Source organism: Triturus cristatus, chromosome 11, assembly GCF_964204655.1.
Source record: "Triturus cristatus chromosome 11, aTriCri1.1, whole genome shotgun sequence".
Lineage (NCBI taxonomy): Eukaryota > Metazoa > Chordata > Amphibia > Caudata > Salamandridae > Triturus > Triturus cristatus.
The window spans coordinates 542,936,490-542,951,580 of NC_140594.1; positions in this window are offsets into that span (position 1 = coordinate 542,936,490).

The window sequence follows — 15,091 nt, forward strand, 5'->3', positions numbered from 1 at the left end:
GTGGCAGGAGGGGGAGGTTTCCTTTTCTGGCTTCCTTATTGTTGCGTTTGGGTTTCAATAGGGGGCTGGCTAGGTTTTCTGGGGGTGGATGTTGAATGGGTATGCCAGAGGCAAAGGGTCCTCTTTTTAGGTTTGGGAGGAGGTTGGTAAGTTTGGGAAGGGAAGAGGTCAAGGGCAATGAGGTGGAGTTTTTGGGCTGATTGGGTATGGGGAGAGGCAAGGGTAGAGGGTGTGGAAGCAGAGGGTAGCGATGTATGCAGCATGTCTGTGGTGTGCTGGTGTGGTGCGGTGTCTGTTGTGGCTGTGTGTGAAGGTGTGTTCTCTGCCTGTTTATCTGTATGTGAGCCATGTGGTGAAGTAGGTGTTGTTCTGGCCTGCAAGTCAATTTTCGTGGAATTCAGGGTGCCTTCTGCCTGCTGAGGGCATGTGTGTCTCTGTTTTGCCTTATGTCTGTGTGTTTGTGTGATGCGTGTGGATGTTGCTGTGGATGCATGGTCAGGTTTGCATGTACTTTGGTCAGGTATGGGAATAGGGTGTGTGGATGGGATAAAGGCAGGAGGGGGTGGAAGGCTGGATTTGGGAAAATGCTGCTGTAAGTGTGGAGGCTAGAGCCTGAATGGATATCTGTAGGGAAGACATGTTGGAGCGAATGCCTTCCAGAAAGACATTATCTGGGTCTGCTGATTGGTATGCACCTGGAGGACATTCAGCACTGCTATTTGACCCACAGAGATTTGTTTCAGGAGGTCAATGGCCTCATCACCTATGCCAACGACACTCAGCTAGTGGTGGCTCTCAATCAACAATACACCGCACATTACCGCCTGAGGGACTGCTTAGAAGAAGTGACCAAATAGATGAGATTGTCATGTCTCAAGTTGAGACAAAACTGAATTGATGCTCTTATATAACTCCCCCAAGCTCACCATCAACTCATTGTGGCCTACCTGTCTTGGCCCTGCTCCCGTGCCAAAGGACACAATCAAGAGCCTGGGCATCTGGTTGGACAAGTCCCTTAACTTTAATTGTCAAGCAGCTAAACTTTCAGCCACATGCTTTGGTCTACTCAGGCTTCTATTGAAAAGTCTCCCCTTACTGCCTCTTCAAGCGAGACAGATCATGGTCCAGTGTCTCATTCTGTCTTGCTTGGATTTTGAGTATGCCCTCTACTTAGGGGCCCCTCAAATCACCTTGCGCAAGCTCCAGATCATCCAAAACTGCGCAGCCCGAACACTCCTCCAGATCCCCCGTCGACTCCCAGTTAAACCCGGACTAAAGAGCCTTCACTGGCTCCCAGTCAGGGAAAGATTTGAATTTAAGGCACTGTGTATCACCCACCGAGCCTTTTGGAAAACAGGCGCTGCCATCAATCAATCACTGATCACCCCCTACTACCCGAACAGACAGCTCAGATCAGCATCTTCTCTCCTCGCATCAGTGCCCAGGATTAAGAGAGCCAGATGTGGGGGCCGTTAGTTCTCTTATAATTCGGACAAACTTTGGAACTCCCTTCCCCTCCATCTGCGATCAGAGCCCAACTTACTCTCCTTCCGCAAACATTTAAAAACCCTGCTTTTTAACAAACCTGAATAGTCTCCAATTGATCAACTGCACGCGTTGTCCGTAGCGCTGGGACACCTGAGGGTAGCTATTGCGCTGAACAAATGTTTTTTTCATTTCATTTCACACTCAGGGCAGCAGGGGGTGAGGAGACTGGCGCAAAGGAGACTACTCCCCTCCTAGGAGATCGGCCACGGGCAGCGGGCTGGGGAGCAGCTGTGAGGGTAGAGTTGGTAGGGGGGATGTGGAATCAGATATAGTAGACACAGATTTAGAGGGATCCATCACCACTTAGGAGGCCTCACTGGAACTGTACTCGAACAAAGATGTTACAGCTGTCACATTGGTCAGCTCCTCAGTGGCGCTGCCATCACCCTGTGTGGCACTGGTTCCCTCTTGCTCACTGGCAGCACAAGAACTACTGTGCCCAGCTGCTTCCCCAACAGCTGTGGCACTGCCTCCCTTGCTGCCCTGGTCTGATACTGAAAAACAGATTAGAAAAAATGTTTAGATGTTGATATGTACATGGTAAATAGGTGTAATAACAACTCTACCCATATTGGCTAACATCATAATTTCTATTTGGATGACAACATTAGGTCTTATAGAGTCAATAGCACATTGCTGAAAGCTACAAGACATGTGTGCACTCTCATAGAATGGTGTCAGGAACATAGTCTGATGCAATGTCATGGTGATCCTTCTCAACATCTTAACCACATCTATGTACCAGCTGATATTTTGTCTCTCACTCCTGGTGCCCTCAAAGTATACCGCCTTTCCCTCATGTGATCCAAGGGTGAATAGACCTTCTACTAAGAAATGGAAGAACACTCCAGCCTTAACATTCAGCATATAGGGCCTCATGTAGGTAAATAAATTTTACCGGTTCTTAAATACCGAGCCGTACCGAATCAGTAAATTAGAATCGGTAAGTTATATGTAGGTAAAAATTCGGTAACAGTTACCGATTCGGTAACATTCGGTAATTACGAATCGGAATTCACCGAATCGGTAAATACCGAGGTGGTATTTACCGAATCGGAAAATACCGAGGTGGTATTTCCCGAATCGGAAAATACCGAGGTGGTATTTACCGATTCGGAAAATACCGAATCGGTATGTACGGATTCGGTAAAGAAAATCACATGACTTGACGAAACAGCTAATCCAGTGCAACGACAGCCCACCCAACCAGGAACTGCCCACACCCAGGCAGGTGTACATAATTAGCCGAAGTGGCCACACCCAGGCAGGTGTACATAATTAGCCGACCCTGGAGAGGCTCGGAGTGCAGAGGAGAGGCAGGGAGCCGTTGCATGTGTGAGCGGGAAACGAACAGCATGTCCAGCCAGAGAACACAGAAAGACGGAGGGGAAAGGAGGAGGAAGCTGAAATTTAGCCCCAAGGAACTCCAGGTGCTGGTGGAGGAGGTGGTGAAGCAGCACCAGAAGCTGTTCGGAAGGCAATCCCTGCAAGTGCCTGAGGTGGAAAAGCGCAACATATGGCTGGCCATCCAGGCGCAGGTCAATGCTGTGGGAGTGACCCACAGGGACATTGAGGTCCTCAAAAAGCGCTGGTATGACCTCAGGATTGTAACCAAGAGGAAGATGGGCGACATCCAGAAGGAGGCCAGCCAGACCGGAGGTGGAACCAACAGGGCACCTGCCCTCACCGAACTGGAGGAGCTGGTGGCGGCCACAATCGAGCAAGAGAGCGTCGTGGGACTTGGGGACGCCGACAGCTCTGCCAGAGCCGCAACACACCAAGGTAAGACGAAAGCACAGCAATGTAGCCCCCCCAACCCCTATCCCACATCCCCCAATTGTGAAACGAGAATCACACTGCAGTCCACACGTGTCAGTGCAGACAGGCAATGCATTCCGGGAGATGTAGTCAGGGCAACACTAACCATGACGTAAATGTTACAGGGCAACAAGGCATGTCACGCACTCGAGGCACAAGGAGACAGGGGACATATTGGAATGTGAAATGATTTATTGTGACGCTTGCAATGCAGCCCTTCGGGGACACTGAGCCAATGTTGTATTTCTGTCCACAGATGTGACATCATGCAGGACAGGGCATGCTGCAGGAGAGACGGCACACCGGCCACATAAATCACCTCTAGCCAGCACAAGTTCAGACCAGGGAGCAGGCCCACTGGCAGCCGCACCACCAACACAGCCAGCCTCGCCGCACACAGAGCCAGCATCACCTCACCGAGAGCCAGCATCACCACCACCAGAGCCAGCATCGCCACTCATGTTCGAATCACCGGCCACATCTCCGCTTGCAGGCGTGAGAATGAGGAGGCGTCCAGCAGCCAGGCTACGAGCCTTAGACACCTCGTCAGACGACAGCATGGGACCAGAAGACCGCACCGGGCCCCAGGAAGGGAGCCATGCCACTGTGCCCCACACCTCACAGGCAGCACAGACGGAAGCAAGAGGGCGCCGCAGGTCGCGTGTCCAGAGTCCACCAGCACCCACTGACGGCCATGGTGTCTTCTTGGGGCTCGAGGGCCAAATGTTAAAGCAACAGCGCCTGCAATCAAAGGCAGTCATGTCAGTCCAGAGGCACATGCGGGTGATGAAGACAACATTAGTCAACATGGACACTAACATTAGCGGCATGGCTGCGGGCATTCGGGACATGTCCCAGTCTATCCAGCAGTTGTGCAGCAAATTAGATGCTGACATCGAAGCACGGCGCCGGGAACGCCAGAGAAGGGACACTACCAGCAGGGCACTCAACAGTCTGGCAACTGCCACTTCTCTACTGTGCCGGCGCTCTGTGACGATGCAGGAGGGCCTAACACAGTGCTGCAGCGACCTGTCTCGGGGGATGGTGCAGGTGACAAGTGCACTAGGGGTGCTATTGACTAGTCAGGCGTCGACAACTGCTGCAGGGGATGCTGCGGAGAGCATCGACACCAGCAGCAGCATCACACCCCCCGTCCCAGAAGCACGCAGGAGCAGCAGGCGGCTTGGGGTTGGCTCTAGTGAGGATGCACAGGCCGTGCAATCCACCACTGCAGCGCGTATGTGCAAACATTGATGTAGCCCTGCTTAGCCACTTCCCAATGGGTGACGTAACCCTGGACATACTATAGATGGTATATTGCCAGCTTGGCCTGTTCATGTGTGCATGGCGTGGTGCCACATTAAACTACGTCATGACTTCTCACAACTCGCTGTGTCCCCTTACTTACTCAGAAATAGTTGGATGTGATCTCTGCCCGTCTCTCTCTCCCATCGATTGCAGTTGGCACTCTAGCTGTGTTGCCCTCTGGCTGGCCTGACTCATCCTCGTTGTCCTCGAAATATGTTAGTTCCACATCTGTTCCTTTTTTCGTGGCAAGGTTGTGCAGCATTGCACAAGTGGCAATAATCTTGCAGCAGGTGATGGGTTTGTACTGGCGTGCGCCTCCGCTCTTGTGCAGGCAGCGGAACCTGCTCTTCAGTAGTCCAAACGTGCGCTCCACCACATTGCGTGTTGTTTTGTGTGCCACGTTGTATCGTCTCTCACTCTGGGTTGCTGGGTGTAGGTAGGGAGTGAGGATGAATGACCGGCATGCATATGCACTGTCGCCTGGATGAGTAAAAGGGAACATTCAGTAACATGCCTCATGACAATATGATTTGCAGGTTTCAAGGGGCGTCACTGTTACTTACCCAGCAGGTATCCCTCTCCAAATTCTCCGGCACTCAGTCGTGTGTATATCCCACTATTCTGGAAGATGTAAGAGTCGTGGGTGCTCCCAGGGAACTTTGCAACAATATCTGTGATGATGTTCCCTGCATCGCAGATCACCTGCACATTGATGGAGTGGGTGGACTTCCTGTTCCTGTAGATGTGCTCTGTATCAGCTGGTGGACAGATTGGGATGTGTGTGCCATCAATACAGCCGATGACATGGGGGAACTGTGCCATGTGATAAAAGTCAGTTTTTGTTTTCTGCAGTGCAGACTGTGTGTTCGGGAAGCTGATGTAGTGGTGCATTCTCTGCATCATGGCATCCAGGAACTTCCTGAAGAAACGTGACAGGCAACTCTGGGATACCCCACCCACCGCAGCTATCACCACCTGATAACTGCCGGATGCCAACAGATGTAGGCTGCAGAGCACCTGCACATGTGGGGGTATGGCGTGCGCCCTTCTTATTGGATGGTCCAGGAGTGGGTGTAGGTCCCTGATTAAGTCCATGATGGTTTCGGGGTCTAGCCTGTACCTCTCATGTATCTCTGCATCAGTCAGCTGGAATAGTGTGATGCGCTGTCTGTAGATTTGTTCCTCCCGTCGCCACACCCTCAGTCCTGCTGCCTGTAGACGTAGGCGCCTTGCAATGACGTACATAGCGGCCATGTTGTCCACGCTGTTGCATTTTGGGTTTGCTTTTATCCATTGTTGATGGTTACCACCTGCTTTTAATCCGTGTTAATTACCGACTCTTATTTAACGATTTTACTGGATTTCTTAATTACCGAGTGCTCCTACATGTCATTTTAAAATTTTACCACTTCATATTTACCACTTCATGTTTACCGAATCGTTAATTATGTATTCGGTAAATATGAATCGGTATTTTAGAATTCGGTAACTATGAATCGGTATTTACCGCCTCATATTTACCGAAAATTGGTTTTTGGACTCCTACATCTCACTTGTCTGAATACCGGTCGGTAACGGCATTTTTACCGAAAATCGGCCGTTACCGACCGGTATTTGGCTACCTACATGAGGCCCATAGTGAGCTCTCCCTAATCCAGAGCTTGTGGGCCAGCAGGTGTCCTGCTTCAGTTAGCATAGTTTGATAAGTCGCCATCAACATGTAGGAGTCACATGGGCCTCATTACTGTTGCACATCTGTCCATTAGCAGATGAAGCAGTTCTAAGTGTCTCATGTGTAACTCATATAGAAGTTATACACAAAATATAGGCATAGCAAGGCAAACATTTATGTCTACAAGTATTGTGTCATATCAGGACAGTACAATAGCAAATGTACTGTAGGCAGATTGCAACACTTTTAACAGACAGTTTGCCATGTAAACACAGCGTATCAGACATCCAATGGCAATGATTTAATATTACTTCAAGGACATGTGGCTTACTATACCACCAGGCCAGGTAGAATCATTGTGTGGCCACAATCGTAGGGCACAACATTTTACTTGATATCTTTTGCCAACACTATTTCTCATTGTGTACATCCTGCTAATGTCCACATCTCACAAGGACAAGTCACCCTATCCCTCCGTGGGAAATATTATCAGTCACATATTGTCCAGATTAGATGCAATTGTGTTCTTCACCTGAATATATCTGTCCTTCTCAAATGTCGATGAAGCAACATTTCTAGATGTCTGATTCACAGTGCTAAATCATGGTTTTATTTTCACACAAAGAATAATGCCCGTTGCAACAACCATCAATACTATTAGGAATGGGTAACTTCCACTTCCATGGACTTACCCCTTTCTTACAACCTAACACCTACTTTGTTAGGAACTCACAGACATCTGTTGTCACCTACACATAGTCCAAAACATGGAATCAGCTTAAATTTAGATTGGATGTATTCTGTCACTCACTTATGGGAAGATCCAGTATTACATGTGACATCAGTACACATAAGTGTGAATAACGCCAGCTGCTACATTGGACAACAGACATCACCACTGCTGTTTGTATAACACAGATCTCCCACTACTCACCAAGGCCTGAAAGTACACAATGCCTGCTACCTGGTTGTATAGCACAGCATGTCACAGTCAAGTTCACAAGCTTCAAATAGCACAAAAGGGTTGTTGTCTCAATACAGAGACCATGGCAAACAATGGCATTTGGGATGAACTATGTTGATCATCACAGAAATATGTAAAGGGTCTTTTTCTTGTATATTGTGTTGCCAGTTGCCCATTATACAATTGAATAGCACTACTGGTAATACCCAGCCTCTTTTAGTCTTACATGGCACTGATTTAAGGGACCTAACCATGCTCCAGAAACTATTGTGGCATATGCTACATATCACACATTATATGGGTCTTGATTTTCGCAAAACTTAAAGTCATGACACTGGCTGTAGTACATGTTCATGCATGGTATTGTTCAAAGTTAATCACGGCACATACTCACTCCTTCCTTGCTGTTGTCTGGCTCTCAACTGCACATCGAGGTCGGGTTAGGCCACCGCCAGGATGCTACGCATTAGGAGGGTCAGGGTGTGGATCGTGCCCCTCCTGCCTGGAGGTGCCTTGCCTAGCAGGACTTCAGCGATATTCTTCGCCCAGCCTCTCAGGTCCTGCCACTGTTTTCGGCAGTGCGATACCAAAGGGGATGATGGACGGAGTGTTTGAGCAAATCAAACACTCACCCCAGTCAACTGATCTGGGTTTAATCCATCATCATTCTTTAGCTCACTCCACCACCCCAGTTCAGACATGGCCATATGCAAATCAGTCTGACCCTGTGCCTCATTTGAACAGTCCAGCCCGAACTGTCAAGCCATGTCTTCCCTGGACTGGAAACAAGCATCCTGGGACCGGTTTCGGGTTCATAACCATCATCAGCCAGGCTATCTTGAATCCAGGGGCAAAGTGAGCAAGGGACCCACGTCTGGGCATACCCTGCCAACTTAGAGCGAACAAAGCGATACCAAAGGGGATGATGGACGGAGCGTTTGAGCAAATCAAACACTCACCCCCAATCAACTGATCTGGGTTTAATCCATCATTATTCTTTAGCTTACTCCACCACCCCAGTTCAGACATGGCCATATGCAAATCAGTCTGACCCTGTGCCTCATGGGAACAGTCCAGCCCGAACTCCCAAGCCATGTCTTCCCTGGACCAGAAACAAGCATCCTGGGACCGGTTTCGGGTTCATAACCCTCATCAGCCAGTCTATCTTGAATCCAGTGGCAAAGTGAGCAAGGGACCCACGTCAGAGCATACCCTGCCAACTTAGGGCGAACAAAGCGATACCAAAGGGGATGATGGACGGAGCGTTTGAGCAAATCAAACACTCACCTCCAGTCAACTGATCTGGGTTTAATCCATCATCATTCTTTAGCTCACTCCACCACCCCAGTTAAGGCATGGCGATATGCAAATCAGTCTGACCTTGTGCCTCATGGGAACAGTCCAGTCCGAACTGCCAAGCCATGTCTTCCCTGGACCGTAAACAAGCATCCTGGGACCGGTTTCGGGTTCATAACCCTCATCAGCCAGGCTATTTTGAATCCACTGGCAAAGTGAGCAAGGGACCCACGTCTGGTCATACCCTGCCAACTTAGGGTGAACAAAACGATACCAAAGGGGATAATAGACTGAGCGTTTGAGCAAATCAATCACTCACCCCCAGTCAACTGATCTGGGTTTAATCCATCATCATTCTTTAGCTCACTCCACCACCTCAATTCAGACATAGCCATATGCAAATCAGTTTGACCCTGTACCTCATGAGAGCAGTCCAGCCCGAACTGCCAAGCCATGTCTTCCCTGGACCGGAAACAAGCATCCTGGGACCGGTTTCGGGTCATAACCCTCATCAGCCAGGCTATCTTGAATCCAGTGGCAAAGTGAGCAAGGGACCCACGTCTGGGCATACCCTGCCAACTTAGAGAAAACAAAGAGATGCCAAAGGGGATGATGAACGGAGCGTTTGAGCACTGGAATAAAGCTATCCTGGCTGAAGAGGGGTGAAACCCCGAAACCGGTCCTAGGATGCTTGTTTCCAGTCCAGGGAGGACGTGGCTTGGCAGTTCGGGCTGGACTGTTCCCATGAGGCACAGGGTCAAGACTGATTTGCATATGGCTGGGTTCACACTGGAATGGCATAGTGAGCAAAAAAACGATGGATTTATGCCCAAATCTCTGTACTGGAGTGAATGTATGACATTGTTCTGCATTCTGTCCATCAACTGTTGTTTTTGCATTTGTCACCCTGAGTGGGACGGGTATGCCTAGACGTGGGTCCCGTGCTCTCCATGCCACTGGAATCAAGCTATCCTGGCTGAAGAGGGGTGAAAACCCGAAACTGGTCCTAGGATGCTTGTTTCCTGTCCAGGGAGGACCTGGCTTGGCAGTTCGGGCTGGACTGTTCCCATGAGGCACAGGGTCAAGACTGATTTGCATATGGCTGGGTTCACACTGGAATGGCATGGTTAGAAAAAAAACGATGGATTTAGGCCCAGATCTCTGTACTGGGGTGAAATTATGACATTGTTCTGCATTCTGTCCATCAATTGTTGTTTTTGCATGTGTCATCCCGAGTGGGACGGATATGCCTAGACGTGGGTTCCGTGCTCTCCATGCCACTGGAATCAAGCTATCTTGGATGAAGAGGGGTGAAACCCCGAAACCGGTCCTAGAATGCTTGTTTCCAGTCCAGGGAGGACCTGGCTTTGCAGTTCGGGCCGAACTTTTGCCATGAGGCACAGGGTCAAGACTGATTTGCATATGGCTGGTTTCACACTGGACTGGCATGGTGAGCAAAAAAACGATGGATTTAGGCCCAGATCTCTGTACTGGGGTGAATGTATGACATTGTTCTGCATTCTGACCATCAATTGTTGTTTTTGCATTTGTCACCCCGAGTGGGACGGGTATGCCTAGACGTGGGTTCCGTGCTCTCCCTGCCACTGGAATCAAGCTATCCTGGCTGAAGAGGTGGGAAACCCCGAAACCGGTCATAGGATGCTTGTTTCCAGTCCAGGGAGGACCTGGCTAGGCAGTTCGGGCTGGACTGTTCCCATGAGGCACAGGGTCAAGACTGATTTGCATATGGCTGGGTTCACACTGGAATGGCATGGAGAGGAAAAATATTATGGTTTTAGGACCAGATCTCTGTACTGGAGTGAATGTATGACATTGTTCTGCATTCTGTCCATCAATTGTTGTTTTTGCAACTGTTTTAGGCAGTGGCCACTGCACTGACGTGTGACCCCCAGGGTACGCAGCTCCTGGGCAATGATCCTCCACAGGAAAGCCTTCTAACGGGCATTGACCTGTAAGGATGAAATGGTATCAGACCCTTAGTACACATGCAAGATGTACATATCCATGTACTTTGTCACATAGGTCAGGAATAGCTAGCGTAAACAATATTTAAGTTAGCAGATTACAATTCCCAACACTGCACCTGTTGTCAAACATGTGTTATTAACATATTTGTGACTCTTTTTCATTTTCTGCTTTCCTATTGACACCACACTCTAAACTCTCACTACACTGTGGATGAGAGAACAACACAGTTCGCATGAAATCTCATAACTGCTAACCTCAGCACACCTATGTCTTCTGCAGAAGGGAACAGTCTCATTTTGGCCCTGGACATAAACCTAACTAGTATGATAATTTACCAATGATTACACTGTGTCAATAACACATTGGTAAACATGATCTACACATGGCCGGAATGGACATTATAAGCCATACACCTGGTCACCTTACTACATCTGACATGACCTTGGTGGAGCACTGTGATTTGCCATGTGAGGGCTTGTGATATGACTGACTTAACACTGATATTGCATGATGTTTATGGAGTTGTTGTTGTGATTGTATACAGTAACAATTTAACCACATATGCAAATGACATTTCACATTCACCATTAGAGGTAGTTTAGCTGTGACTTCACAAGCAAATGTACTTTGAAATATGACTGAAAATAAGGCATCATTATGTAAAACTGATGTGCCAATGCCTAAGTACTACACCATATGAGGTTTGTGGTTGATGAGAAGATATTCACATGAGAACACTGATATAAAGTCCAGACCAGTACTAACACACATACAGCAGTGAACGTGTCCATCACATTTGCATACACACTTTTAAACAATTGAATACAGATTCAGATGTGTGTCTCATTGCAACAATCTTCCCTATGTGCATGGTTAGCTGACATTTAAAATCTGTATTCTGTCTGAATGGTTCTCACCTGCTCCTCTGGTGTGCCATACTGCTGCTTGTAGATTGAAAGGACTGTGTCCACCAGCATCTTCAGCTCCTCTGGCATGAAGGCAGGGGTTCTGATCTCTGTACAGCAAGACATTGTAGTTCCCAGAGGATGTGAACAGCAGCAGAGAGATGGGGAGGTATGTAGAAGTGCAGTTTCTTAAGGCAAGTGATCTGTATTGCTGAACACAAGACCTATATCTAGACCGCATAGGCTGTCTTCTGTGTGGGTGGTCAAAGGGATAGGTCCGTATCGGTTGCATTTTCCTAAGTCGTCCAATGGATTTAATTGCTGACTGATACTCCGCCTACTGCGTGGTTCAATATAGCCTGCCATCCGTGAGTACAATTACTACATTAGCAATGGAAGTTTACCACTCCGATCTTCCCTGCAAGTGGACACAATCAGTGAGCCACAACTGTCACCATAACAAGTTACAGACTATGGGTGTGTCCACTTCGATTCTGAACCGCATACAGTGACTTTTGAATGAAGAGGATTTGGATGTGGTTTGGTTGGTGCCAAAACACTTGAAAATGTGGATACAAATCAAATGCCCACATTCACATGAAGAGGTCACCTTGAGATGACCCTGAAACACTTGATGGCAGCCTTAACCAACATGAAAGTTCACAGTACATTTTCAGATTTTCATCTTTGTCTCAGCCAGTATGCGGCTCATGTCCATTAACATGTGTAAATACACCAAATAGAAGCATCGGAAGCCTCTGTCACCCAGTGTGCGATCTGTGGGATATGAAGGTGGAAAGGTGGTGTGTGTCTGATGTACAGTATCCAACCTTCCCAGAGGGACTAAACACTCAAACTTAAAGCCCCCTACTGAGGCATTGAATCTAAATGGGACATTTTATGTGGTCTTTGTGTTCTATACTTAAGCGCACATCTGCATTTAAAGAAAGATGTTGATTGTCAATGGCCTGTGGATGTTATTGTATGTGCAATGTAAACATGACTGCATGACAGTGTCCACCATGTAACATTTGTCTGCTTGAAGTGCTGAGTGAAACTCAAGATGTATGTGGTGTACATGATGCGATACATAACATGATCCTAACCTGTGTACGACAAAACTCGCTCATTAGAAATAACTGTCATGTGTTCTTGGATTATAAGATCTGGACTATGTCCTGCTTGATTTTGCATCAAAAAATTCTGTCACTAGTGATATGAGTCAAGTGTACTTTCCTTCCCTATACATTTGAGCCATAATCAGAAATGTCATGTATGCTGTGGTATGTTTAGTATATTTTTGTACTGTGAACTCTGGTTTGCACTGCCATGGATTGTCATGTGTGGTTACTTGGTCTTTGGTGTTTGTCTCAGTACATGTTTCTGGGCGCATTGTGATCTAACACCTACTGTTTTAACACTCCATACATAGGTATGGCAGAGGAGCCGTAAGACAGCCTCCTGCCTACAGGCCGTTTCCTGACCTACAAACTATGGAAGAGAGGAACTTGATCAGAAAACACCATCTCAATAAGGCGACACTAAAGGATTTGTGCCAGCAGTTGGCACATTCATTGTGTGCACATCCCTACTGTCCTACATCACTGATGCACAACTTTAAGGTGATGGTAGTACTCCATTTCTTGGCCAGAATATAATTCCAGTACACAGTGGCAACATCTGGCAGAATGTCCCAGCCTATGTTTAGCAGTGTACTTCAGGATGTACTGCAGGCATTGACCAGACACATTGACAGCTACATCAAGTTTCCCAAACCAGGAGAATTGATCAATATTAAAGCTGAATTGTATGGGTTTGGCGAATCCCTCATGTCATTGGGGCTATCAATAGGACCCATAATGCTTTTATTCCATCACAGGCCAAAGAGCAAGTATATCGGAACAGGAAGCACTTCGACTCAATCAATGTACAGGTGGTGTGGTTGGCAGTTAGGTGTATTTCCCACATCTGTTCCTGATTTCCTGGATCAGCCTATGACTCGCACATACTACAGAACAGCATCATACCCCGTTTGATGACTCAACTTCTTCCAGATTAGGCCTGGCTTGTTGCTAAGTAAGCTTTTTATTGATTTGTGTTGTGAGTGGGTTTGTGTGTCTATTTATTAAATGATTATTGTCGATCTTTCATTTAGGAGACGCAGGATACCCCATCTAGCCATGGTTACTAATGCTACTGCAGATTCCAGTCAATCCAGCAGATGTCTGCTTCAATGAGGCTAATGGGAAAACAAGGCAGATAGTGGAGCGGACTTTTGGCTTCCTGAAGTCAAGATTCCACTTTCTTGATAAAACTACTATATTCTCCAGGAAAGGTGTGCCAGATCACCGTTGCCTGCTGTATGCTCCATGACCTGGCAATTAGGAAGGAAATCCCTCTGATGGAATATGAAGGAGACCAGCAGGTGACACCGACTGAGGATCCGGGATTGGACAATGAAGACAGTGGTGAGGAGGAAGGAGTTGACTTGCAACAAATCTTAGAAACAACTTCTTTTCATGACTGTAAGTATGCATTGAGATGTACTTCTAATTCCACAGTGTTTGTTGTTGTGTAGCTGTGTGGACTATGTGTATGCACTCATCAGAGTGTAGGATAAGTGTGCCAATTTTTATGGAAGACAGGTTTGGGATATGGTTATAGTTACATGCACACTGTGTCATGCAGGCCTAACTTGTGTTAACTGTGACTGTTCTGGTTGACTTTTACACTTGCTAGTGAGACATGATTTGCATTGCTTAACTTCTTTCATTTTGTTGTTTCAGTTCACTTTTCCATGTCATCAACTTATGGGAGTTTCTGAGTTGTACCATCACCTGGTATATGATACTGTGGCTGAGTACAACCCTGGAAATGGAATGATCCTGGGAATGTTTGGCACAGACTATAAGGATACATAACCTTTATTACACCTGCTTGCAAAAGAAGGAATGGAAGTTTCTACAACCCAATGGACTTTCATCCCATCATGTATACTTTGTTTTGCAATAAGTGTACCATCATGTGCTCAAAAACAATGTGGTCGAGGCGATAAACCATGGTAGTTCCAATTCATATCACCTAGATTATCAATGTTTGAAAACTTGATGTAGCTGTAGATGTGTGTAATTGTTGTCTGTGCAAGTTCCTACATAAAAACACAACTTGAAATGGGACCTGTTCAGACTGCCCAGTAGTAAAGGCCTGTGTGCTTTTCTTTTGTTTACTGATTGTGTGTGGCATTTATGGTGTTTGTGATTTGTTACCAGGTGTTCACAGAAAATTAAATGTGTGTTTTACCTTGAACTTTGCATTGTCTAATGTAGCTTCTCAAAAATTGGTGTCTAGTTGGTTGAACATGGCAAACTAGTTTGGTGGCATCGATTGTTGAGTGGGATGTCAACTTGTGATGATTGTTCATGGAAATGACTATCTGTGAATATTTATCATGGACTAAAGTTTGTATGATACTCTGAATCTGTATGACTATCTGATGGTGCTACAATTGATTGACTTTGTGGCACTAAAGTTTCAATTTACATGTACTTGTTGACCTAGGTTGATTGCTCTTTCATCAGAGTGCTCACATGA